The sequence below is a fragment of the Podarcis cretensis genome (genome assembly GCF_951804945.1).
Source record: "Podarcis cretensis genome assembly, chromosome: 2".
Classification (NCBI taxonomy): domain Eukaryota; kingdom Metazoa; phylum Chordata; class Lepidosauria; order Squamata; family Lacertidae; genus Podarcis; species Podarcis cretensis.
In genome coordinates, this window is record NC_137171.1 from 106709127 (window position 1) to 106734990 (window position 25864).

The 25864-nt window shown below is 47.8% G+C and overlaps 1 protein-coding gene and 1 long non-coding RNA gene across 2 annotated transcripts in view; one reads left to right on the top strand and one right to left on the bottom strand.

Moving 5' to 3' along the window:
- LOC307209225 overlaps positions 1 to 25864 on the top strand; it is a 247000-nt gene that overhangs the window by 112968 nt on the left and 108168 nt on the right. The window lies entirely within an intron of this gene.
- The window catches only part of LOC307208838 (epidermal differentiation-specific protein-like), a 73551-nt gene that overhangs the window by 30356 nt on the left and 17331 nt on the right, over positions 1 to 25864 (bottom strand). The window lies entirely within an intron of this gene.

The window sequence follows — 25864 nt, forward strand, 5'->3', positions numbered from 1 at the left end:
GTTGTGCGCTCATCTCACTTAAGAGGCCGGGAGCCAGCACTGTCCGAAGACACTTCCAGGTCACGTGGCCAGCATGACGAAGCTGCTCTGGCGAGCCAGCACCAACGCAGCACATGGAAACGCCGTTTACCTTCCCACTATAAAGCGGTACCTATTTATCTACTTACACTTAGGGGTGCTTTCGAACTGCTAGGTGGGCAGGAGCTGGGACTGAAAGACGGGAGCTCACCCCTCCGCGGGGATTCGAACCGCCGACCATACGATCGGCAAGTCCTAGGCACTGAGGTTTTACCCACAGCGCCACCCGCGTCCCGAGAGACAGAATAACAACAGACAAACAGGCAAATTTAGCAGGGGATCAAATACTTTCCCCCCTCACTGTACTAACTAGAGACATTGTAAATCTTTTCTATCATAACTGGACTCTGATGAGTAGGAATAAACTGTTCATTGTGCATTAGGCATTTTTTATATTGATTACAAAAACATTTATTAATTGCTTCCCATGAGGCACCTCAAAGCAATTTACAGTATGACAGAAGCATATGTAAAACAGCTGCCTATATAAAAACAGTGAAAACAATTGCGTATCTAACATTATTCTTGTTGTGTATTGAGTCAAAGGATTTTATATCTGTATTATTATTGTCTGTATTTGCATTAGGGTAAAGTAACTGTCTTTTGGTTCCAGAGGGTACAGCTACTATTGGTTCATTTAAGCTGCTGTATTTGGATCCTCTGTCTTATTGGTTGCCTCCAAAAGGCAGGACTGTGATTGCCTGATATTGTTCCCTCCAAAATGTATCCCTTCTAGCTAGTTCCCTGTCCCTATAAATGCAGCTCTCCCCTCCTCAGGTTTTAGTCTTGTTGCTTTAATAAAGAAGTGTTACTAGAGAGCTGTCTCCAGCATATTATGTCAAGAGAGCTGAAATCACAAACCCCATGTCACAACAATTCTATGTTCTGTTTTTATTAAATAATAATAATAATAATAATAATAATAATAATGTTATTATTTATATTATTTATTTAAAAGCAACAATGAGTACATATAAAACAATTAAAACAACAACAATTACATATATAAAGTTCGGTATATTATATTATTAGAGGGAAATTATAGTTTATATAATTAGCTTTCCCAACATGAGCTTCCAAAGTGGACTGGACTACATATCAAACACACACACACACAGGACCAAATTATAAATTGTACAGGTACCCCACAAGCCCTCATAATAGACGGTTAATACAATATGGTTAATCATTACGCATTATGAAGCAGCTCCCTGATGTCATGCTAGCAGAGCTGAAGCAGCAGCTAAGGCCCTGTTTACTGAGCTATAACCAGAGCTACTCACTATCACATGGCAACCGCGAAGGGCTCTCAGTGTGTCCAAGCTGCTGGGCCGGAGCAAACTGTCCATTCTCTTTCCTTATGGCAGCATGTGATGTTCTTTAACTAGAACTCAGCTGCCCCTGGGCCAGCAATTGACTTTTGATAAAGCAAATTGCATTATTTTCCACAAGAATTTGCTTTTTCCGGGATCTTGCCTACTGCACTAACTGTAGTTAGAGAGAAGGCTGTAATATCCGTATGATTACGCCTACCCCTCTTCTCCAAGTGATGAGAAGTTCCAGGTTCGCAGCACTTACCTGGGCTTGGTTTCCTACAGAAGGAAGTCGCAGGAGGCTTTTTGGCATTTTGCTATATTTGCATTAATTTACAGAGATACGGGTTGAGCATAGATGGAGACACAGTTTATATTGTTTAGCAACTGGCTATGAGTCCTTAACAACAGCAGGACCTCCATATCTGTCTTATAAGCCTTACAAACATCGCCTCCACAGTTTGCTTTATAACTTTCTTTATAGCTGTCCAATTGGTTTGCTTTCGAAAGCTAAGAGTCCAGCCCCAACTGGGAGGGGGGAGAGAGCATGAGCATGAAAATGAACTAGAAGTCATTCAAACTTCTACACCAGTATGAATTTAATTCATCATTTGCTCACTTGACAATTATGATTACCACTTTCAGGTGTAGTTTACAGATTTTTTGACTAGTTCAGTGAACTTCATTCAGCCAAACTAGCTTATTCCAAACACTGTGCATGTCCCACACCTTTCTACTGAAGTCCTGTAACTTTTTGTACCACAAACACTGAGGTCGCAGGTTTGATCCCTTTATGGAATGGCTGCATATTCCTGTACTGCAGGGGGTTGGACTAGATGATCCTCAAGGTCCCTTCCATCTCTATAATTTTATGATTCTGTTAAATGTTCTGAGTATTTGTGTGTGTGTGTGTCCTGCTATTTTGCTCAATAGTTAGACTTGCCATATTTCAAAAAGTGAAAATCCGGACAATATAGTTGTTGAATTAAAAAAAAATAATCACAAAAAGTGAGTTTTTAAAGCTATTTCTAATGAAATCAACACTTTCCCTTACATTTTTTCAATTTTCCCTGCATGCTGTTTACAGGGGCTATATCCAGGAAATTCCAGATGTATGGCAACCCTACTCTAGTGCAAGAGTGTCTCTCCAGATGGCAGTAACAGGGAAACACCACAGAGCAAGTAATAGTGGTATGTGGACCACCCAGTATAATTCCACCACTGTTATTGCATCAATAATACTGCATCAATCACCTGCTGCAGAATACATCTGCAGAAAAAGAAAACAAAACCCAACCGAGTCTGGAGAGGCCACAGTCCAAATTCAGCTCATTGGGTCTTTCTGAGTCTCAAAAATGGCAGTTTCTTTTCAGATACAGACACCTAGATACAGTGGTACATCAGGTTACATACGCTTCAGGTTACAGACTCCGCTAACCCAGAAATAGTGCTTCAGGTTAAGAACTTTGCTTCAGGATGAGAACAGAAATCGTGCTCCGGCGGCACGGCGGCAGCGGGAGGCCCCATTAGCTAAAGTGGTGCTTCAGGTTAAGAACAGTTTCAGGTTAAGAACGGACCTCTGGAACGAATTAAGTACTTAACCCGAGGTACTACTGTACCAGCATCCTTAGATGGGGTTGCGGGGTGTGTGTGTGTGGCATTCACCATCCTACTCAGTTGGAAGGTCAGCTAGTGAAAGCAATCAGCAACAGTGCTGGAACCTTCCCTAGAAGGGATTGTCATGGAGAAGGACTTATCCTGTCTTGGGAGAGGTGAATCTCTCAACTGTGTTTTCTCTCAGTTCCTCACTTTTCTAACCTTATGTTAAGTTCCCCACATTTCCACCTCACTTTGTGATTTATATATTTATTAAAAAACCGCTATGCATTTTAATACAATTTTCTTTCTTCATTTGTATGCTATTTTGATTAATATATACAGATTTTTAGAAAACAGTTTCCCCATATATACTACATTTTTGTCACCAGCAAATGCATTTTCTTGTGTACTTTGCTATGGTATGCTGCGCTGTACACATCACACCCCCAGAGAATTTCATTGCAAATTTTGAAAGGCAGCCCTGTTTCAGTTCTCGTATGGTTTTGGGACTTGCAAATGAGCGAGGGTTCGGCTTTACAGTGGTACCTCGGGTTAAGAACTTAATTCGTTCTGGAGGTCTGTTCTTAACCTGAAACTGTTCTTAACCTGAGGTACCACTTTAGCTAATGAGGCCTCCTGCTCCCGCCGCACGATTTCTGTTCTCATTCTGAGGTAAAGTTCTTAACCCGAGATACTATTTCTGGGTTAGCGGAGTCTGTACCCTGAATTGCAAACTGAATTGAATGTTTATCCCATCCCTAAATCCTGCGCCACCACCAAACAAACCTCTCCTAATGGTGGGAAAGAAATGTTGGCTCCCCACTTTGGGAGCCAACTCCTAGGGACCGTGGAGGCTTTGGCGCCAACAATAACATATTTGAGGGGCATTCCTATTCAAATGGGGTGTGCGCACTGCGTCATGTGATTGATGATGCAGGGCGGAACTTACCTGGGCCCCCACAATTTTTTATTCAAGTTGGCACTCCTGCTGCCCACCCCCGACCGATGTTAAAGAAGAAGCAGACTGACTTGGAAGAGGTATTGTTCCAGATATTCGGGTCCTAAGTCATTTAGGTTTGAAAGGTAAGCACCTTAAATTGGGCTCAGAAGCAGACAGGTAGCCAATGCAATTCTTTAAGGATTGGTGCAATATGATCTGCCCTGGCTGGTCCAGATGGCATTGTGGCAACTCACTGAAGCTTCCGATTCGTCTTCTAAGGGCAGCCCCACAAATAACTCCTTCAAGTAATCCAGACTGGAGGTTACAAGAGAACACTCTCAAAGCCTCTCTGTTTTCTAGTTCCACTATCTACCATGTTGATCTCTGTCCCTTTCCAAAGGGCCCGGTGACAGTTTGTTGTGACATTAACTTAGTCAACAGAGTTCGCTGACACAGCAGAGTCAACAATTCCTAAATATTACTGGGGGGAACCTGGCGACCACGCTGGACTCTGCTGGGATGTGTCCTTCATGACATGCTTGCCCTTTGACCCTGGGGAAACGGAGGCTAACTAAGATAGTTTCCGTTCAGGGGGGCTGACCATTCAGCACTTGGAATCAACTGGTTAACTGTTAGGGCTGCCATACATCCGAAATTTCCTGGAATACAGCAGTCGGAAGCAGCATCCGGGCGGAAATCAGGAAAAATGCCCGGGAAAATTCGGACGTATGGCAATCCATGTCAGCAGTGTCAGTTTTTTTGCTGAGTTTCCTTTAAAACAGCTCATTTTTTTTAATTATTTTTTTTTTTTCAATTCTGCCGAAAAAGCTCAACAACTTTGGCAAAAAAACCCCAAACAAACAAATTATCACTTTTTAAAATATGGCAACCCTATCTGTCTGTCTGTTATGTACTAAGCTTGGATCCTAAGTAGGATCCTAGAAAACAACAACTGATTGGCTTGCAGGAAAAGACCAATCAGGCTCCAGGAGGAAGTTAATCAGCCTATGAGGCTGGTAGGATCGTAGAATGCAACAACTGATTGGCCTGCAGGAAAAGACCAATCAGGCTCCAGGAAGGAAGCAGAGTCTGCCAATCAGATGGGACTCATTGTGTAAATAACGTATATAAAAGCCTGAGGTTTGGGGGGCAATTAAGTCACTGTTTTACAAGCTGCAATAAAGAGCATGAAATCACTACAGGACTCCGAGTATATTTCACTGTCTATATCTATCTATCTATCTATCTATCTATCTATCTACCTACCTATCTATCTATCATCTATCTATCCATCCTACAGGGACGTCATCTGGGGGGGGGCAGGGGGCTGAGCCCCTCAAAAAAATTCAAGGAGGACCAAAATTCAAGGATGCCAGGACCTCTCAATATCCCACAGCCTGCAGCAGGCCTGTCAGGCATTTCTGCAGCCCCACCGGACCTACATGTTGCCACGCCAGGCCCCTACTCAAAGCTGCACAGGGGCCCACATGGCCTCCTGGAGCCATGGTGGGCCCTGCCAGGCCTTCCCACATCTACGACAGACCTTCTGGCCTTCTCCCACTACGTGATGTCTCTCTCTTTCTCTCCCTCTCTCTCTCTCACACACACACACAGGGCCCCGCCCCCTAAGTTGAGAGGGACGTGTGCTATCCTACGTTTCTTCTAAGGAGCTCAAGGGGACGTTTATGGCTCTGCACCCACCACCTACATATTATCCTTGCAACAACCCTGTGAGGTAGATGAGAGCTGAGAGAATGTGACTGGCCCCAAGGTCAGTGAGCTTCCTGGCTGAGTGGGGATTTGTAGGCCTAACCACTACACGACACTGCCTCTCCAGGCGCAGAGCAAAGACGTCCTTCCTTTAGCTTGCTGTGAATCTCCCACCATGCATTGGATAACCCCTAGTTCTGGTGGGAGGGGGAGAAAAACATCTCCCTGTGTTAATAGATGAGCAAAAATTATAGCAAAACCCCCAACTTTCATCCTGTAGACGAGCCCTAGAAAGGATGCAGACAGGATTCATATCAGAGTACTCTAAAAGGCAGATGCTGTGCACTACTACCTGAACACCTTGCCTCTAATCCCAGGTATGTGGGTATTAGTTAACTTCAGAGACATTATTTTCTCATTACTCCATATGCTCCCAGACCTAAACATTGGCAAGGCGATTAATTGGTTTCCAAGGAACAGGAACGGCTCAGATTAAGCCCCGTGCATACTCAAGATAATTTAATACCAATTAGGTGCCTTTAATGACACTGGCTTGGATCCAAACGCACCCCTCTCTCGCTCATAGAAAGGCTGCTTCCAGCTTAGCAGACAAACATTGTGTGCGGAAAGCTATCCCAAATCCACACAAAAAAAGCTCCCATTTGTGCAAGTCATTGTAAGCACAAGGCTTTTGTACAATGCAAGCTGTTTTTGAGCTCTTTTCATGTCCACCGGAACGTTTATGCCAGTCTGCATCTTCCAAGAGAGCCTCTAATTTTATAGAAGGAGAAGAAGACTGTGCATGCAGCGTGCAAGTTTAAGCCTGGCAGGAGTTGGCTGCAAGTTATAGCATACACTATCTGGGGGTGGATGGGGGTGCCTGCCTTCTCCGCTCCCCTCTCCCAATTAAGCTCTGTCTCCAGGTGCTAAAGGTAAAGGACCCCTGGATGGTTAAGTCCAGTCAAAGGCGACTCCGGGGTTGGGGTGCTCATCTCGCTTTCAGGCCGAGGGAGCTGGCGTTTTTCCACAGACAGCTTTCTGGGTCATGTGGCCAGCAGGACTAAATTGCTTCTGGCGCAATGGGACACCGTGACAGAAACCAGAGCGCACGGAAACGCCGTTTACCTTCCCGCCACAGCGGTACCTATTTATCTACTTGTACTGGCATGCTTTCGAGCTGCTAGGTTGGCAGTAGCTGGGACAGAGCAACGGGAGCTCACCCCATCATGGGGATTCGTACCGCTGACCTTCTGATCGCCAAGCCCAACAGGCTCAGTGGTTTAGACCACAGCACCACACGTCCTTCCCTTGACATCTCCAGGGACAACCCCTATATCTCAAGTTTGGGCCCTGATATGTCAGGGTCTGAAGGGACGCAGGTGGAGCTGTGGGTTAAACCACAGAGCCTAGGACTTGCCGATCAGAAGGTCGGCGGTTCGAATCCCTGCGACGGGGTGAGCTCCCGTTGCTCGGTCCCAGCTCCTGCCAACCTAGCAGTTTGAAATCACGTCAAAGTGCAAATAGATAAATAGGTACCACTCCAGCAGGAAGGTAAACGGCGTTTCCGTGCGCTGCTCTGGTTTGCCAGAAGCGGCTTAGTCATGCTGGCCACATGACCCGGAAGCTGTACGCTGGCTCCCTCGGCCAGTAAAGCACGATGAGCGCTGCAACCCGAGTCGGCCACGACTGGACCTAATGGTCAGGGGCCCCTTTACAATTTACCTATGTCAGGGTCTGAGGTGATCCTGACCAAGCAACCCTCATCACAACTATCGCTTAGTAATTGGTAAGTATCGTGCACGACTCCATTGTGGCAATCAGATTTCTGGTCCTACAGTTTTGTACTTTCCATGCTGTGCTGCTGATCTGTCATGATCTCTGGCCTTTGGGGTTGATCCTTCTGTTAATCTTTCCCTTCCCTACATTAAAACAAAGCAAGTGTGGGCTTGAACACACAACCTAAAAAGAAACCTACAAAGCTGTACGCCCTTTATGCTAAAGCCATCATCCTTTTATACTAGAACCCTCATCCCTATTTGCCCTTTTATCACTTTTTTTTTTACTCATGCCAAAAAAGTCTCTCTCACACATGATTTTCCCTCTGATCATTTTAAAGGTGACCTTTCCAAGATCCCTCAGCATATCGGTAGCAATGCCAGAAATAGAACTGGCCTCCTGCCTTCAGGTCAGGGAATGACATCTAGTGATCTGGAAAACCTACACTAAGGAGGGAAATGTGTTCAAACCCTTTAGAAAAGGGCTTCCCAAACTTGGGTCTCCTGCTGTTGTTGGACTACAACTCCCATCATCCCTAGCTAAAAGGACCAGTGGTCAGGGATGATGGGAACTGCAGTCCAAAAAAAAGAGAAGAAGCTAGAGACCCATGTTTGGGAATCCAGGATGGATTTCAGTCTACTGCCCCTCACAGCAGAACAGCAATATATGCAGCTTAACCGTAAGCACAGTAAAACCTTTATATCTGACCTAACTCACTGAGCGTGTCAATCCACTCACTCCCAGCCCCCTTCAGTTACGCAAGTGGGGTGTCAGCTCTGTATACAACCACTGCATTCTTCAAAGGTGGAGAACCAGATGTTTCTGGATTCCAATGCCCATCAGCCTCAGCCAGCATCACCAATGGTCAGAGATGATGGGAGCAGCAGTCCAGCAGAATTGGGGGGGGGGGGTAGGGCTATAGGTTCCCTACCCCTGTTTTAACCTCTACCCTTGGTTCCTTAAAAAGAGAATTGGAATGCAGAACTAGAAACCAGTTCTCAACACTTTCTGTGACTTCAAGCTTGATTGATGTTGTAGCTGAGCCTTTCCTGAGCAGGGCTGGCCCACCTATGAGGCAGTGTGAGGCAACTGCCTTGAGTGGAAAGATCCACAGATCTGGCCTCCAAGGAGTACATCAGCCAGTGCTGCTGCCGTGGTGGCAGCAATGCCTGGGGAAACTGAGGTCCTCCAGATGTTGCTCTATTGGCCATGTTGGCTGAGGTTGATGGGTGATTGAAGGACATCTGGTGGACCTCCAGGTTCCTCAGCTCAGTTATGTCCGGTAACCTGGGAATAAGCCTCATCAAGCCCATTGAAGCTTACTTCTTGAAATATACCCAGAGTTGAGTGTGGATTTCATGCTCTTTATTCAGCTCATAGTAGTGAGGAGGAATGAAAGTTCACCCCAAATATCTGCTTTATATACATTATTTACACAATGGGCCGCACGTGATTGGCTAATTCCGGGCTTCTCCTGTAGGCCAATCAGGTTGCGGATTCACTTCCACCTGGAGCTGGATTGGGCGGCTCCTGCGGACCAATCAGACTGCTGCATTTTGGATCCTATTCAACTCAGTACAATGCGAAACTGTCCAATGTGCCCTGACAGGTGCACTTAAAGTTATAGTAGCTCTTCAGAGGAATGCTGACTTGTTTTAGTATATTCTCTTTGAGAAACTGTTGTAAAAGGAGATACCCCTGAACACCAGATTCTGAGGACAAATACTTGCTGGGCAACTCTGGAAAACAGAAGGAGAGGTGGGCTAGATGATGTTTCCACAAGGCAATGTCCTCTCTTTATATTATTTTCCAAACAGATTGATGCTCCCATGATGCAGAGTCATAACATACATTGGCAGTCCCAACAGAACTATACAGCTGTATCATACCACTTTAAACGCTTGTGGCTGCCCCCAAATAACCATTTTTTGTGCTCTCCCATTAAATTTGTATCACCCTCTGAACTTTGAAGACTGGCCTTTTTCTTAGGGCCAAGAAACCTTCATAGTTCCCTCTTGCATCTTCGCACCACAGGAGCAGCGAAGGATTAAATGTCACCCGGCCTTGAGCAGCTGTGTTCACACTTTGTTTAAGACTGAGCAGTGGATCTCTTGACCCATGGGTGAGGTAAGCCATGTTTGTGATCAACAGGTATGCGCTACATGTAAAAAGATCTGCAGGGAGATAAAACATATCTCTGCAGTGATCCTAGCCTGCAAATAGCCAGGTCACAAGTAAACTTCCTCCAGACAGGGATTTAATGTGGCAAACAGGCCATTCACATATCACAAATGGGTCACCGGTAAGAGTTTTAATAAAACTCGCCTGATTTTTCCCCAGTAGAGAGTAAATCCGGATTTTAATTGGGGGGAAATCCAGGCTTATATTTTGATGCCAACAACATTGTGTGGACTCTTAGAAATATATTTTTGCCGTACATTTAAACAATCTGCTTTGCCGGTCACCGAAATCAATTGAAACAAAAATAACATTCTTGGTAATACATTCATTTTTATAGTTGACACCCTGCCGAACAGTGAAAGATTCATTCTGTTCCAAATCTGCAAATTTCTTTTAATATCTTCCCAAGTTTTAAAATAATTATCCTTATACAGATTTATATTATTTGCTGTTAACCATACACCTAAATACTTAACCTTCCCTTCAGTCTTTAATACAGACATATCTTGTAATTTATTTTTACTCTCATCATTCATATTTTTAACCAAAAATATCCTTCCATCTCTTTTGGGGACGTTTCTGTGGGTCGTCTCTGTCGCCACAGTCCTATTTCCATTTGCTTCTCATCTAAGCACAACCTAGCCATTTTGTTTTGAGTGGCCTAAACAGTACACAAATTGCTGTATGGTGGTCCCTTGGTTCTCAAACTTAATCCGTTCCGACTGTACGTTCGAATTCCAAAACCATTTGAAAACCAAGGCGCAGCTTCCGATTGGCTGCAGGAGCTTCCTGCACTCAAGCGGAAGCCGCGTTGGACGTTCAGCTTCCGAAAAACGTTCGGAAACCAGAACACTCACTTCTGGGTTTGCGGCGTTTGGGAGCCGAATTGTTCGACAGCTAAGCTGTTTGCGAACCAAGGTACCACTGAATTGTTCGACAGCTAAGCTGTTTGCGAACCAAGGTACCACTGTACAGGTACTAAGGTACCTGTACCTGTACAAGGTACCAAGGTACAGTGGTACCTCAGGTTAAGTACTTAATTTGTTCCGGAGATCCGTTCTTAACTTGAAACTGTTCTTAACCTGAAGCACCACTTCAGCTAATGAGGCCTCCTGCTGCCGCCGTGCTGCCGGAGCACGATTTCTGTTCTCATCCTGAAGCAAAATTCTTAACCCAAGGTACAGTGGTACCTCAGGTTAAGTACTTAATTTGTTCCAGAGGTCTGTACTTAACCTGAAACTGTTCTTAACCTGAAGCACCACTTTAGTTAATGGGGCCTCCTGCTGCTGCCGTGCCACTGGAGCCTGATTTCTGTTCTCATCCTGAAGCAAAGTTCTTAACCTGAAGCACTATTTCTGGGTTAGCGGAGTCTGTAACCTGAAGCATATGTAACATGAAGTGTATGTAACCCGAGGTACCACTGTACAGTATACTGAAGGCATGTTTGAATTTCAGAAAACCTGTTAGGAGCAGCTGCATTTTTAGGATCTCTGCAAAGTACCGGTATGTGTGGGAGATTGCCCTGAGGTCTGCAATCACAGCACATACACCTCACTTAAAATCACTGTAATCATCATCGTAATCATCCTGCAGACATCTCTTGGAAAGCCTCTTTATTACTCTTGCACGAGACCTCTGTATTAATTTTTTAAAAACCAAAAAAACCAAACAAATGGATATCATGGAGGGCTGGGGGAAGAGTGACCGAACAGAAGGACCACAGCAGCAGCAACCACCCATAAACATCCCTGGATACATACCATCAAGCTCCACCCACTGGTGTGGACAGCATGTGATGAAATAGTCATGAATATCTATGACGGAAAAGACAGGAATGCATTGCGCTAATGTACCAAGCAGGAATGTGCGGCGCTAGCAGACTAAACGCACACATAGGGTCTGAACAACCTGTCTGAGATCGAAGGCCCCTGTCTGGAAAAAAGCACCCCAGATGTAGATAATGATAACCGGTTAAGAAAGGCAGATGGAGAGGGTGATACTTATGGGGTGAGCATTTGTATCTGAAATACTTGCCAGTTACTTTATGCAAGACTGAAATATACTCAGAGTTGCAAAGTGATTTCATGCTCTTTATTCAGCTCATAGTGGTGAGGAGGAATGAATGTCCCCTCAGTATCTGCTTTATATACATTATTTACACAATGGGCTGCACATGATTGGCTAATTCCGGAATTCTACTGTAAGCCAATCAGGTTGTGGATTCACTTCCATCTGGAGCATGATTGGGTGGTTCCTGCCAAGCAATCATACTGCTGCATTGTTCTAGGACCAATCAGACTGCTGCATTCTGAATCCTATTGTTCTAGGACCAATCAGACTGCTGCCTTTTGGATCCTATTGTTCTAGGACCAATCAGACTGCTGCAGTTTGGATCCTATTTGACTCAGTACATAACACCCCTCCCCTCTAAGTTCCAGTCCTGCCCGGGAGGTCGCATTCATAGTCCTCAAGGTACGCTGGCGGCCTACGTGTGCGTTGCGGCCTGGGGTGTTACCTGGTCCGGGGTTCAGGTTCTGGCTCGTGTTCCAAGGATGCTGGCTGTGATGGGGCTGTGTGGTCTGGCGCAACCGGCTCGCTCAGTCGTGGTTCTGGTTCCGGTGTCCTTTCGGCCTCACGGGTCCTCTCTGTATTTACTGATTCTGCCTCTCCTGCTGGCCCCTGCTGCTCTATGAGCCTCACTGCCCCACTGTTCCCTTGGGACTCCTCTGACCCGTCCTCCTCCTCCTGGTTTTCTCCCGGGAATCGTCGGCGTATCTGGTCGCAGTGGCGGCGCCAGCATTGCCCCCCATCTGTTAGCACCTCGTACGACACGGGGCCAGTGACCCTGGTGACTGTGGCAGGTACCCATGCAGGGCCTGCCCCAAAATTCTTTGCGTACACTGGGTCCTGGGCCTCAAAGGTCCGGGGGTTCCTGCCTTCCCCCACCACTACCTCATCCTGAGCTCTATCGGGGTGAAGGCGGTCCAATCTGATTGCAAGGCGCCGACCCATTAGTAGTTCAGCGGGGCTCCGGCCAGTCGTTGAGCTGGGGGTGCTGTGCTGTGCTAGAAGGAATGTGGCAAGGCGGTACTCCCAATCCCCTTGTGTCATGCGGCGAAGGGTTTCCTTGGTGGTCCGCACCATGCGTTCTGCTTGGCCATTGGTGGCAGGGTGGAATGGCGCCGAACGGATGTGGCGGATGGCGTTCTGCGCTGTGAAGGTTTGGAATTCTCCTGACGTAAATGCAGTCCCGTTGTCTGAGACGAGAGTGTCAGGGAGCCCGTGGGTTGCAAACAGCCTGCGTAGTACCCGGATGGCTGCAGACGTAGAAGTGGATGGTACCAGTGCGACTTCCAGCCATTTGGTGTAGGAGTCCACCACTATCAAGAATGTTTTCCCCTGAAAGGGGCCACATGCAGGCGTGACCATGGTGCTCGGGCGGACTCCCAGGACTGGACTGGGGCCCTTGGGGGATCTGGGCGAGATTCTTGGCAGGCCTGGCAGTGTTTGACCCAGGCCTCTATCTCTCCGTCGATCCCCGGCCACCACACATAACTCCTGGCAAGGGCCTTCATTCTTACTACCCCCGGGTGTGTCTCGTGTAGGGCTGTGAGGACCCTTTTGCGGAGGGGCTGGGGAACAACGACCCTGCTTCCCCATAACAGGCACCCCTTGTGGGCCGACAGTTCATGTTTGCGGGTTGTGTAGCCAGCGAATTCTGGCCCGGGGCTGCTGCTGGGCCATCCCCTCCACACCCAGTCCAGGACCCCGGAGATGACCCTATCTTTCTTGGAATGGTGTGCAACTTCTTGTGCCTGAATGGGGCGGTCGGGAAGCAGCTCCAGGCTCATAACCTCTTGTGCAGGTGCTGGGTCGGGGCCTGTTTCCGGTAGTGGTAGCCTGCTGAGGGCGTCCGCATGGCCCATCGCCTTCCCAGGGCGGTGAATCAGTGCATACTGGTAGCTGGCAAGGAAAATTGACCACCTGAGGACGCGAGGAGACAGCACTTGGGGGGTCTGCTTTTCGGGGGCAAACAAGCCAAGCAACGGTTTGTGGTCAGTCACCACGGTGAAGGGCCGCCCGTACAAGAAATTATGGAATTTTTTAACTCCCTTCACGATTGCCAGACCCTCCTTGTCGATTTGTGAGTAGTTCCGCTCGGTTGCGTTGAGTGTCTGGGAAAAGTATGCCACCGGTACCTCTCTTCCATCTGGGAGTTGGTGTCCCAGGACAGCGCCAATGCTATAGGGCGAGGCGTCGCATGCTAGCACCACCGACAGCCTCTCGTCGAAGTGTGCCAAGAAACAAGCAAGTCCTTGACTGCCTGGAATGCGGCCTCCTGGCGCTGGCCCCACACCCAAGGGGGCCGCTTGTCCAGGAGCCTGTGTAGGGGCTCTGCTACCACCGCCTTGTGGGGAAGGAAGGAATGGTAAAAGTTCAATAGTCCCAAGAAGGCCTGCAGTTCAGTCTTGTTCTTGGGCGCTGGGGCATCACAAATGGCCCGTACCTTGTCCCCAGTCGGGTGGACCCCTTCTGCGTCCACCATAAATCCCAGAAAGTCCACCTGGGGCACTCCTAGTAGACATTTTTCCCGCTTCACCTTGAGACCCGCTGTCTGGAAACGGTGCAGAACGGTGCGGAGGCATTCCTCAAACTCCTCTGGTGTGGGCCCAGCAATCAACACATCATCGAAGAAGGGGGTGACGCCAGGAATCCCTTTAAGAAGAGAGTCCATTAGATTCTGGAAGATGCCTGGTGCCATGCTGACACCGAATTGCAGCCGCTTTACCCTGAATGCTCCTCTGTGCGTCACAATCGTCTGTGCCTCTGCTGTGGCCTCATCTACTGGCAGATGTTGATATGCTTGGGCCAAGTCCAGCTTGCCAAAAATTTTCGACCCAGCCAGGGTGGCAAGGACATGGCTGACCACTGGCACTGGGTATGCATGGGCCGTGAGGGCCTTGTTTATGGTACATTTGTAGTCTGCGCAGATGCGGACTGAACCATTAGGCTTGACAGGTGTGACGATTGGGGTTTCCCAGGGGGCATTTGGCACCGGTTCCAGCACTCCTTGCTCCATGAGCCGGTCCAATTCCTCGTCAATACGGGGTTTCAGGGCGAACGGGACCCGGCGGGCCTTGAGCCTGACCGGTCGTACTGCGGGGTCAAGCTGTAGAGCAATGGGGGGGCCCGTATACTGTCCCAATTTCCCATCGAAAACCCCTGGAAATTCCTTGCATATGGCATCCACGTCCACTTGTAAGCTAGTGTGGTTCACCCCAGTGACAGCTAGCCCCAGTGGTCCAAACCATGCCAATCCCAGTAGGCTAATGTAGGGGCCCTTGACCACAAGTAAGTCCAGTTGCCGCGTCCGCCCTCGGTATTGCACCCTGAAGGTCCCCACTCCCATTGTGGGGACCTTACGTTTCTGGAAGTCCCGGAGGGTGAATGGGGCCGGCCTGAGTTTGGGACCCCCAGTAGGACACAGTTTCCTTAAGGTCCTTGCCGAGATTATGGATAGAGTTGAACCCGTGTCAAGCTCCATGCGGCATGGGGCCCCCTCTATCTGTACCTCTACATAAATTTTCTCTACATTGGGGTGGGGCAACTGGTATACCTGAAAGTCTGTGAGCTCCGTCGAGTTGCCTTGGTGCGTTGGGCCCCGGGACCTGGGGTTCTTGGATTGGTCATCTGATGCCTGGCGTCGGGTGGGCCGAGCCCGACACACCCGGGCGATGTGTCCCACTTTTCTGCATTGCCTGCACTCTGCGTTGCGGAAACGGCAGGTCCTCCTCTCGTGACTTTCTCCACAGCTTGCGCAGTTCCCTCCTTCTCGTCGAGGCAGCTGTGGTATGTGGGCTGCTTGAGTGCGCTGCTGTACTCAGTGCACCTCCTCCCTGTCAGATCCTGAGTCGTTGGTGAGGTCTTCGTGGTGGACCCTCGGTTGGGATGGCTGGCTCGGCCGTGCCTCTTGCGTCGACCTCTCGGCAGCTTCCGTTGCCAGGGCCTCCTCCAGAGCGACCTGGAACGTTAGGTCCTTCTTAGCGTAGAGGCGTCGTTGCAGCTTCTCATCCCTCAGGCCACCGACGAGGCGGTCACGAAGCATGTTCTCCAGCTCTGAGAAGTTGCAGAACCGGGCGGCTTGGCGGAGAGAGGTCACAAACCCAGTTATGGTTTCCCCAGGCTTGCCGCTTTGCGTAGAAGGCATTTCGACGAGCCACCACTGAGGGCTGTGGCGAAAAGTGCCCCTTCAGCTGTTCCATTATTGTTTTGTATGGAACAGTAGCAACATCTTCAGGCGCAAGGAGAGCCCGGGCGATTTCAAATGTCTCCTCCCCGCAAACGCTGAAGAATATTGCCCTCTTCTTGGCGTCTTCATCATCGGTGACCCCTTTGGCTTCTAGGAGGAAGGTGAAACGGGAGGCGTACGCTTCCCAGTCTCCAGATGCTGGGTTGTACGGTGTGAAGCTGCTGTCGGTTGCCATTCTGAGTTCCTTGTGTCCCGGAGCTGAAGCCTGGATACACGGTGCGAGGCAGCGGTGCGGCAGGTGGCGGTGCTGCGGTGCTGTGTGTGGCAGTCAGCTCAGCGGGATCCCACCCTCGTAGCCAGTGAAATATACTCAGAGTTGCAAAGTGATTTCATGCTCTTTATTCAGCTCATAGTGGTGAGGAGGAATGAATGTCCCCTCAGTATCTGCTTTATATACATTATTTACACAATGGGCTGCACATGATTGGCTAATTCTGGAATTCTACTGTAAGCCAATCAGGTTGTGGATTCACTTCAATCTGGAGCATGATTGGGTGGTTCCTGCCAACCAATCATACTGCTGCATTGTTCTAGGACCAATCAGATTGCTGCATTCTGAATCCTATTGTTCTAGGACCAATCAGACTGCTGCCTTTTGGATCCTATTGTTCTAGGACCAATCAGACTGCTGCAGTTTGGATCCTATTCGACTCAGTACATAACAAAGACGTAGTGGTTTTTTTTGCAGTTTAATTTATCTGCTATGGAAAATTTTATTTGTGTCTTTTCTCCCTATATTTAGTCAGCCTCCTTCCATTGACAGAAGATGAATGAGAACCTCTGGCTGCTTCCTTGCAACTAATTTATCTATCTGCATAGCTAGAGATCACCTCCATCCTGATTTGTCCATATCTGTTAAATATGCCCTCTTGGTTATGCAGCCTGTGAGTTCAGTTTGGCTACCAAGGGTACAGAATGAAACATTTTTGGGTGGGGGGACGGGACACATTGTTCTATCTATCAATCAATCAATCAATCAATCAATCAATCAATCAATCAATCCGTCACTTCTTTTATTTAAAGAACATCCCCAACGTTATTTAAAATAGATATAAAGCAAGAATAAAAACAACCTGAGCAAACAGAAGCTCAAGCTTTGATTGCAGAGAATGAAACTGCAAAGATCTGGGTGAATAAGAATGTTTCTAAAGGTAATGGGACCCCTGACCATTAGGTCCAGTCATGGCCGACTCTGGGGTTGTGGCGCTCATCTCGCTTTATTGGCCGAGGGAGCCGACGTACAGCTTCCAGGTCATGTGGCCAGCATGACTAAGCCGCTTCTGGCAAACCAGAGCAGCGCACGGAAACACTGTTTACCTTCCTGCTGGAGCGGTACCTATTTATCTACTTGCACTTTGATGTGCTATCGAACTGCTAGGTTGGCAGGAGCAGGGACCGATCAATGGGAGCTCACCCCCTCATGGGGATTCGAACCGCCAACCTTCTGATCAGCAAGTCCTAGGCTCTGTGGTTTAACCCACAGCACCACCTGTGTCCCTCAATAATGTTTTTACCTGGTGCCTAAAAACAGATAGTGAAGGTGTCAGATATGTGTAATATTTTCAGCAATCAGGGAGCCACCACCGAGAAGGCCCTTTCTTATGTCACCAACTTCTATAGCTCCCTCAGATGGGACACACAGAGAAAGGCCTCAGATGAGGAACATATAGTCCAGTTACCGTTGTGAGAAGTGGTCCTTGAAAATGTTGGGATCCTGAGTCACATAAGGCTTTGATAACACACACACACACACACACACACACACACACACACACTTTGAATTGGTGTTATATGTTCAGACTGTCTTACTTTTGCTGCTGAATTCTGCAGTGGCTGCAGTTTCCGAACCATCTTTAAAGGCAGCACCATGTATAACACTTTGCGGCAATCTAACCTAGAGGTTACTAGAGCAACGGAAGTAAGGCTGTCTCTATCCAGAAAGAGGCTCGACTGATCCACCAGCTGAAGTTGATGGAAGGCACTTCCCACCACTGAAATTACCTGAGCCTCTACAGCAGGCATAGGCAAACTCGGCCCTCCAGATGTTTTGGGACTACAACTCCCATCATCCCTAGCTAACAGGACCAGTGGTCAGGGATGGTGGGAATTGTAGTTCAAAAACACCTGAAGGGCCGAGTTTGCCCATGCCTGCTCTAGAGGCAGAAGTGGATCCTGAAATGCACCTGCTCCTTCAGAGGGACTGTGATCCCATCCTGATCAGGCCACCCCCCACCCAGCAGGGGAACTACCCACTAACAGTGCCTCAGTCCTGTCTAGATTCAGCTTCAGTTTATTCACTACCAAGGTCAGGTGCATCGGCCCACCTGTGGATATAAAGGAGGAGCAGAGCTCAGCAGCAACAGAACTCTCTTGAGGAATCACGTCAAAGCTTTAGCCTTTGGGGGAAGTGTTGTGAGCACTTTGGACCAAGCTTGCTTAGGCTGACTACATCTTTATAGCTGAATTTGGATTTATTAACAGTGTTCTATAGGCCAAGTTAGGCAGCACTGGATTTAGGGTGGTTAACCCACAGGGTGGTGAGTAAAAGGGACACAAAATAATAAAGATATTGCAAAGATCTACTGTGGTACCTTGGTTTACAAACATAATCCGTTCCGGAGGTCCGTTTGTAAACCAAAACAGGTTGTAACCCAAGGCGTGCTTTCGCCAGTGCGGCCTCCCAAAAAAATTTGTTTGTAATCCAAAAAAAGTTGCAAACCGGGACACGCACTTCCAGGTTTGACGTGTTTGTAATCCAAAACGTATGCAAACCAAGACGTACGCAAACCAAGGTACCACTGTATTTTAAAACCAACTGTACCAAAAGGAATTATTGTGAAAATAAGAAATATTTGGGGTTCCCCCCCCCAAAAAAACCCCTCGTCCTTGCTCAGGGTGCCATATTACCAAAGTCTGCTCCTGGGTTAGATTATGCTTAAGGGGAGAGTGCACAGTTAATTCACTGTGCCAGAATACAACACAGGCATAGTTATTCTTTACATCGAATGGCAGGTTTTAGTTATGTTTGTCTGTATGCATTGCTTTGAAAAAAATTAAGTAAATAACCTCAGATCATGAGGACTAGAATAGTGCATCTTTCTCTTTGTAAAGCTAAGGTTTGGAGGATTCCAGCAAACCCACCTGGTTCTGGTCTTAGAAAGCCACATGGCATGTGTCAAAACCCTGCGGAAAGCCATCTAATTAGGTTTTAATTTGATCCTGACTTGTTTTTAGGAGGTAATTCAATTATTGTTTGATTTTATACTAGTGTTATATATTTGATGTTAGCCGACCTGCGTTCGATTTCGGCCGGAGAGGGTGGGATACAAATAAAAGTTGTTTATTATTATTATTATTTGCTGACCTCTAGATCTTGTAGACATAGAGTCATGCTTTGGAGCAAGAAGACCGGCAAAAGCAACAAAAATCCTGTTCTAGTCCCCTCTTGCCTCATGAGGCAGTGGGGCAAAAGAAAACACCCCACCCCATTCTGTGGGTCTGCGTTTTATCTCTGACTCAAGTCCTGCATATAGAGAGCGGTTAGATTTCTAACAGCTCAACAGGCTGATGTCACAGTGTGCTTGGACAGGCACAAATAGGGCAAATTCAATAACGGCCACATAAAATGTGCCATCAGGCAAGCTTCTGTGGAGAAATAAGTCGCGTCGGAAAGAATGTTTCTTAGGAAGAAAGGAAGATTACCACAGTTGGCTGTTGGGAGAGAAAGGTGTCCTGGCTTTAATCTCTGGAGCTGACATGTTGCCACCCATTCGGATGATGAGGAGCCAGGCCATGGCTGATTAAAATGCCTTATAAGACGCTCAAGTCCAAAGGCCATTTGAGCAGCGCTGAAACATTTCCTTCTGCAAATTCAGGTCAAATGCTATTAAGTGGTACCTCGGGTTAAGAACTTAATTCATTCCGGAGGTCTGTTCTTAACCTGAAACTGTTCTTAACCTGAGGTACCACTTCAGCTAATGGGGTCTCCTGCTGCTGCCACACCGCTGCAGCACGATTTCTGTTCTCATCCTGAGGTAAAGTTCATAACCCGAGGTTACTATCTCTGGGTTAGTGGAGTCTGTAACCTGAAGCGTCTGTAACCCGAGGTACCACTGTATTCAGCAACGCTTGATGGAAATAATGTGCTTATTCCCCCAGTTGGTAGGAAATGTATTGCGTGGGAATATTCAGACTTGGCATTTGGCACGCTCTTGGAAGATAGGTGTGTGGGTGGTGATTATTGTCTGCAACTTTTCACGTGGCTGCAGGGAGTAAGCTTTCAATTTAGAATCATAGAACTGTAGCGTTGGAAGGGAGCCAAGGGTCATCTAGTCCAACCCCCTGAAATGCAGGCAGCTCAGCTAAAGCATCCAAGACAGATGGCCACCCAACCTCTGCTCGTAAACCTCCAAGGAAGTAGAGTCCACAACCTCCTGAGGGAGACCGTTCCACTGCCAAACAGCTCTTCCTGTCAGAAAGTTCCTTGTGACTTTTAGTTAGAATCTCTTTCCTTGTAACTTGAAGCCATTGTTTGAGTCCTGCCCTCCGGTGCAGGAGAAAAACAAGCTTATTCCCTCTTCCACGCGACAGGCCATATTTTGCTGGGGGAACGGCACGAAATTGCACAAGATCACGGCAACAAAAATGGCCGCAATATCAGGTGTAAGCATGGACCAATGGTACCAAATAGTATGGGAAACAGCCCTACTAGAAAAACTAACCAATAAACTGAAACTGACACGGGGACAAATAGAAGAAGACACCTTCATGGCTCCCCTTTATCACAGACACAGCCCAACAAGACAATGACAAGAATCCACCAACAGCATACAAATCAATATGGCTAACCTGATCCAAAAAACCCACCCACCCGACTCACACATGAAAACAAAGTTCACCACAGCCAACCACAAATGAACACCCACACCCTAGGCCAACCCCAACCTCTCTCACCACCAAAGGAACACAAGTGAACAGCAAAGAACCTGCACAAGCAACGCTGACACCAGTAAGTAAAATAGAAACATTGCCACCCGACCCCACCCCCACCCATCTTCTCCCCCTCCACCTCTTTCCCCCTTTTCTTCCTAATGTCTCAAAAATGAAACTGATTTGTAAAAATGTTACATGGGGGGGGGGGGGGAATACGAGAGAGAGACATTGCAAACACTTTTGTAAATCAAGAAAAAAAATATTTATTTTTTTTAAATGGCCGCGATAAAAAACATGAAGATCTTGGCATGCAGGAAGATGGCATCCTGGATTTGGGCTTCAAAGTGTTGGAGGGTAGGCCAGTGCCATTAAGTTCCAAGCCCCCTGGAGCAGCCTTTGCTAACCTGGTGTCCTGCAGAGGTTTTGACCTACAACTCCCATCACCCCCACCTCAACCTTTGAGGGCTTGGGTTTATGGAAGTTGTAGTCCAAAATAAGCTGGAGGGCACCAGCTTGGCAAAGGCCATCCACTTCATAGCTGTCAACCGTCCCTTATTTGGCGGGAAACTCCCTTATCCCAGCGCGGTGTCCCGCTGCTGTCCCTTATTGATGATGTCCCTTAAATTTCCCTGGTTTCATGCTTGCCAGGCTTGGGTGGAGAGCAGCAGCTTGGGGTCCTCCACCGCGCGAGAGAGCGTGCACACGAGCTGCCGCATCTCTGTCTCTCCCTTTCCCCCCTCAGGGGCGTGTTGTGAAGAGACGGGTGGTGGCGGGCAGGCAGACAGCCCCTCTCTTGCAAGACTTCTGCCACGCTGACAGGGGAAGCCGGAGGTGGCAGTGGCGGAGGCGGCTGAGGAGGCGGCCTGAGGGGGGAGGAAGAGGAGGGGATGGGGAGGGACGCAGAAGGGCGGCGCTTCAGTGGCCGCCACGGTGCTGCAACTGCCTCATGCCAGGCTCGCGGGCGGTGTGGGCGAGAGTCTCCCTCCCTCCCGGGCGGGGAAGGGCCGATGGAACTCCACGCGCCAGGACGACGGCAGCCCCGACGTGCTGCTTAGCATACCCTCCAAACAGTGCAGCATCTTAATGTAGTGATTTCTCCCTCTGCATCCCTTTCATAACTCTATTTTTATAAATCATTTGTCCATCCATAGTTCAAATTTTTACTACAAGTTTTCTGTCAATCCTACCAATGTATGTAACTCTTTACAATAGCTTTTCAGCTAAATTATAAACTTTCCCCATTCTTTATTAAAGAGGTCCTCTTCCTGGTTTCTAATTCTGCCTGTAAGCTTTGCCATCTCGATGTCGTTCATCAGTTTTGTCTGGCACTCTTCTTTGGTCGGAGTTGTAGACCCTTAGGATCATCTAGTCCAACCCCCTGCAAAACACAGTCAGTCGCAGCAAAAGCAGCATGGCTCCATCAGTGCCGGATTTCTGTATAAGCTAAGCAAAATCCTTTATTTTGGCTGCTGATCCCTTATTTTCGAGGCTGCTGGTCCCTTATTTTCAAATCTGTAAGTTGACAGCTATGATCCACTTACAAGCCCCGGGATTCACTGGAGTGGAGGCCGTTGTTTAATAGGGAGGGCCGGCGGTGGTGTGGATTGTCCTGGTGATGCTTTCATCTCATTCCTTGCTGCTGGAAAGAGCAGGCTAAAATTAGCCTCTGTGCAGCTGTGCACAGGTAGTCGGCCACTTGATGGAAAAGATGAGTCTGCCAGTGTTTACACGACAGCTTGAGCAGACACTGCTGTGCTGACAGCTGCTTTTCTGCACTCCAGATTGGAAAGAATCTGCCTGGAGACATTCCAGCCTCTGCATGGCTGCGTGGCTAGCGGGCCAAACTTATGCTTAGGGGCTGCCCAGCCTTTGCCAAAAACTGATGATGATTTTGCTGCAGGGCCACCAGCTCTTTCTCGGGGGGAGGGGGGCTGGCTTGGGCTGCTGGATTCGGGTGGGGACATGGACAGGGCTGCAGAAAGGACTCCACATTCTGCTCACAAAATGCCCTCTCCAGGTTGAGAATGCTGTGCCAAAACCACAAAAAATGCATCATGCTTATTATGTGCACATTTATCTAGTTTGCACCATTGAAACATATGCTGGTGGTTTTTTGCTCAGCAAACATTTTGGCAAAGGCCGTGACCAGCAGAAGCAGCACAGCAGAAGAGGCAGGTGTGCAATAAAGTCAGGGAACACAGAGTATGGCTGTGTACACATGACATTTTATTCTAGACTCAATGGAGACTTGAGTACTTGGTTTTTTTCCTACATAGTGCACACACAATCTAGACCTCCTGCAATTTTTCTTTTGAAAAAGCGCTTCTCAAAAGACTGGTTTCATTCCAAAATGAAAACTTTACTGCATATTAATTCTACATCATCCCACAGCGTGTTGAGATATAGGCAGTCCCAGCAATGTATACACACCTGCCCAATGACAGGTGAGGAAGAATGTAGGGAAGAAAAAGTGTGGATAATATAACCAAGGGGTGGGTTTTCAAATGTGTATAAAATAACCACAACCACCTTTAATAATAATAATAATAATAATAATAATAATAATAATAATAATAAATTTTATTTATGGTATACCCCCACCCTCCCCAGCCAAGACCATGTTCAGGGCGGCTAACACAAAATATAAAAACGATTGAAATACTGCTTAAAAAACAAGACTAAAATACAATATCAAAACATTAAAATGCAGCCTCATTTCAGTAAAAACTCAAATCAAAAACTTTTTGGGGATGAAAATGTCAAATCTTCACCAAGGCCAACTATCCAGACTGGTCCTACGTGGGCCAGAAAAAAGCCAGGGAAGTCCCCAAATAGGAGTTCCATCACAGAAAGAAAGGAAAAAGGAAAGAGGGGAAGGGGATCAAGTTGATTCCAAGCCAAAGGCCAGGCGGAACAACTCTGTCTTACAGGCCCTGTGGAAAGAAATCAGATCCTGCAGGGCCCTGGTCTCATGAGGCAGAGCGTTCCACCAGGCCGGAGCCAGTGTTGAGAAGGCCCTGGCTCTGGCTGAGGCTAATCTAACTTCCTTAGGACCTGGGACCTCTAGGGATGGCAAGATGACCTTTGTGGATGGTAAGATCTGGAACCAGTTTAGGTTGCAAGCAGCATGTTGAGGATGAGCGTGAACAATTCAAGACAGAGGAAATTTGATTTTTTTGTGCCACAAATGGGTTAGAACCATAAAATCATTCATAGAATCGCAAAGTCAGAAGGGACCCCAAGGGTCATCTAGTTCTACCCTCTGCAATGCCAAAATCTCAGCTAAAGGGTCCATGACAGATGGCCATCCAAGCTCTGCTTATAAACCTCCAAGGAAGGAGAGTCCACAACCTTCCCAGGGAGACTGTTTCACAGCTCTTACTGTCAGCTTGTCTCTACCCTAGACCTGTAAACCATTTCCCCAAACTGTTCCTCTGCTATTATACATCATCCTAACCTTAGAGTGATGAGAGTCTCCAGGAGCCCTTGCCCAGGGTTCAGTTTCCTTGGAATAAAGGTCAGCAGAGACCATTGTATCTTTAGGATAAATGGTTTTATTTACACATGCATACAACCTGAGCAGAATGGCGGGGCTCACAGCATTAACACCTCAACAGATCTTGCTTCTCTATTCAGTTTCCAGGACAGCCCTGAACTCCAGAATGGAGCAAGACATGTTTTTTTTAATATCGAGGATATGGTGTGTGGCACGGTTGTCAGAAATATTCGCCACCATCTCCAGACCCTATTTTCCAGGAACAGTCCTAGATTTACAGAAGCCATCCCAATTTCTGATTTAATCCCAGAATGTCCCGCTTTTCCTAAGGATATCCCCATTTTCATCGGAGAAACGTTGAAGGGTATAGAGTAATGCGACCCTGCCAAGCCAAGGAGATAAGTAACTATACAGTGGACACTCGGGTTGCGAACGTGATCCATGTGGGATGCACGTTTGCAACCCGCAGCGTTCGCAACCCGCAGTGGCGTATCTGCGCACGCGGAAGTTGCGATTCAGCACTTCAGCGCATGTGCAAAGCGCGATTTAGCACTTCTGCCCATATGCGACCGCCAAAACCCGGAAGTAACCCGTTCCAGTACTTCTGGGTTTCAGCGGTCTGTAACCCAAAAAACCTGAAGTGTCTGCAACCCGAGGTATGACTGTACAACCTTTGAAAGGCAACCCTGTATAGGGCTTTAAAAAAAATGTTTAATGTTTTATTACATTTTTCGATATGTTGGAAGCTGCCCAGAGTGGCTGGGGCAACCCAGTGAGATGTGTGGGGAATAAATAATAAAATTATTGTGATGATGGTGGAATCGGACGTCCCTATTTTTATCGGAGAAAAGTTGGGAGGGTATGCATCGCCGCTGCTTTATATTATTTGGCAAGAGCTGTGCCCTGCCTGGCACCGAAAACAAAGGTTGGGGGCCAACCTTCACTGGGCCTGGCGAACTGTGGTTCAAATTAAGCTCCTCACTAATGAGAGGACGGGCAACCGAGTGGCGTCTTTGCTGCGAAGCACGCTCCTTCCTGGATTTTGGCCCAGTGAAGGGTTTGAGAGGAGGAAAGGTCAACTATTTATAGAGAGGGGGCTCCAGCCTGGCACGGGGCTTACTTAAGGCAGTGTGTGACTCACTCACCCAGAACAACAACACAGCAGGGACCTTATCGGAGTCTAAGATAAACAATGGTATTTGCTGGGGGAATTCAGGGCCTCATTCCCCTCGCAAGAGGAAGTCGCCGCTTTTAGGTTCTCCTCGGCCAGCCTCGTGTTTTCGGCCAGCCTGGGGAGAAAATGAAGCCATCTCTCGAAACCTTCCTGAGGTACCCGAGGACAGAGCTGGCCGGCCGGCCAAAGTCCCGTGCCTCTTGAGCGGGAAGGAGACCCAGGGGTGGGCACAAGTCACGCTCATGCTGAGAAGGGGTTGCAACAGGCAGCTTCCTTCATCTCTTAAATTACGGGCAGTGTTTTCCCGGCTAGGCCACAGCGAGGTACAGCACGTAATAAGTCCCTTGGGTCAGGA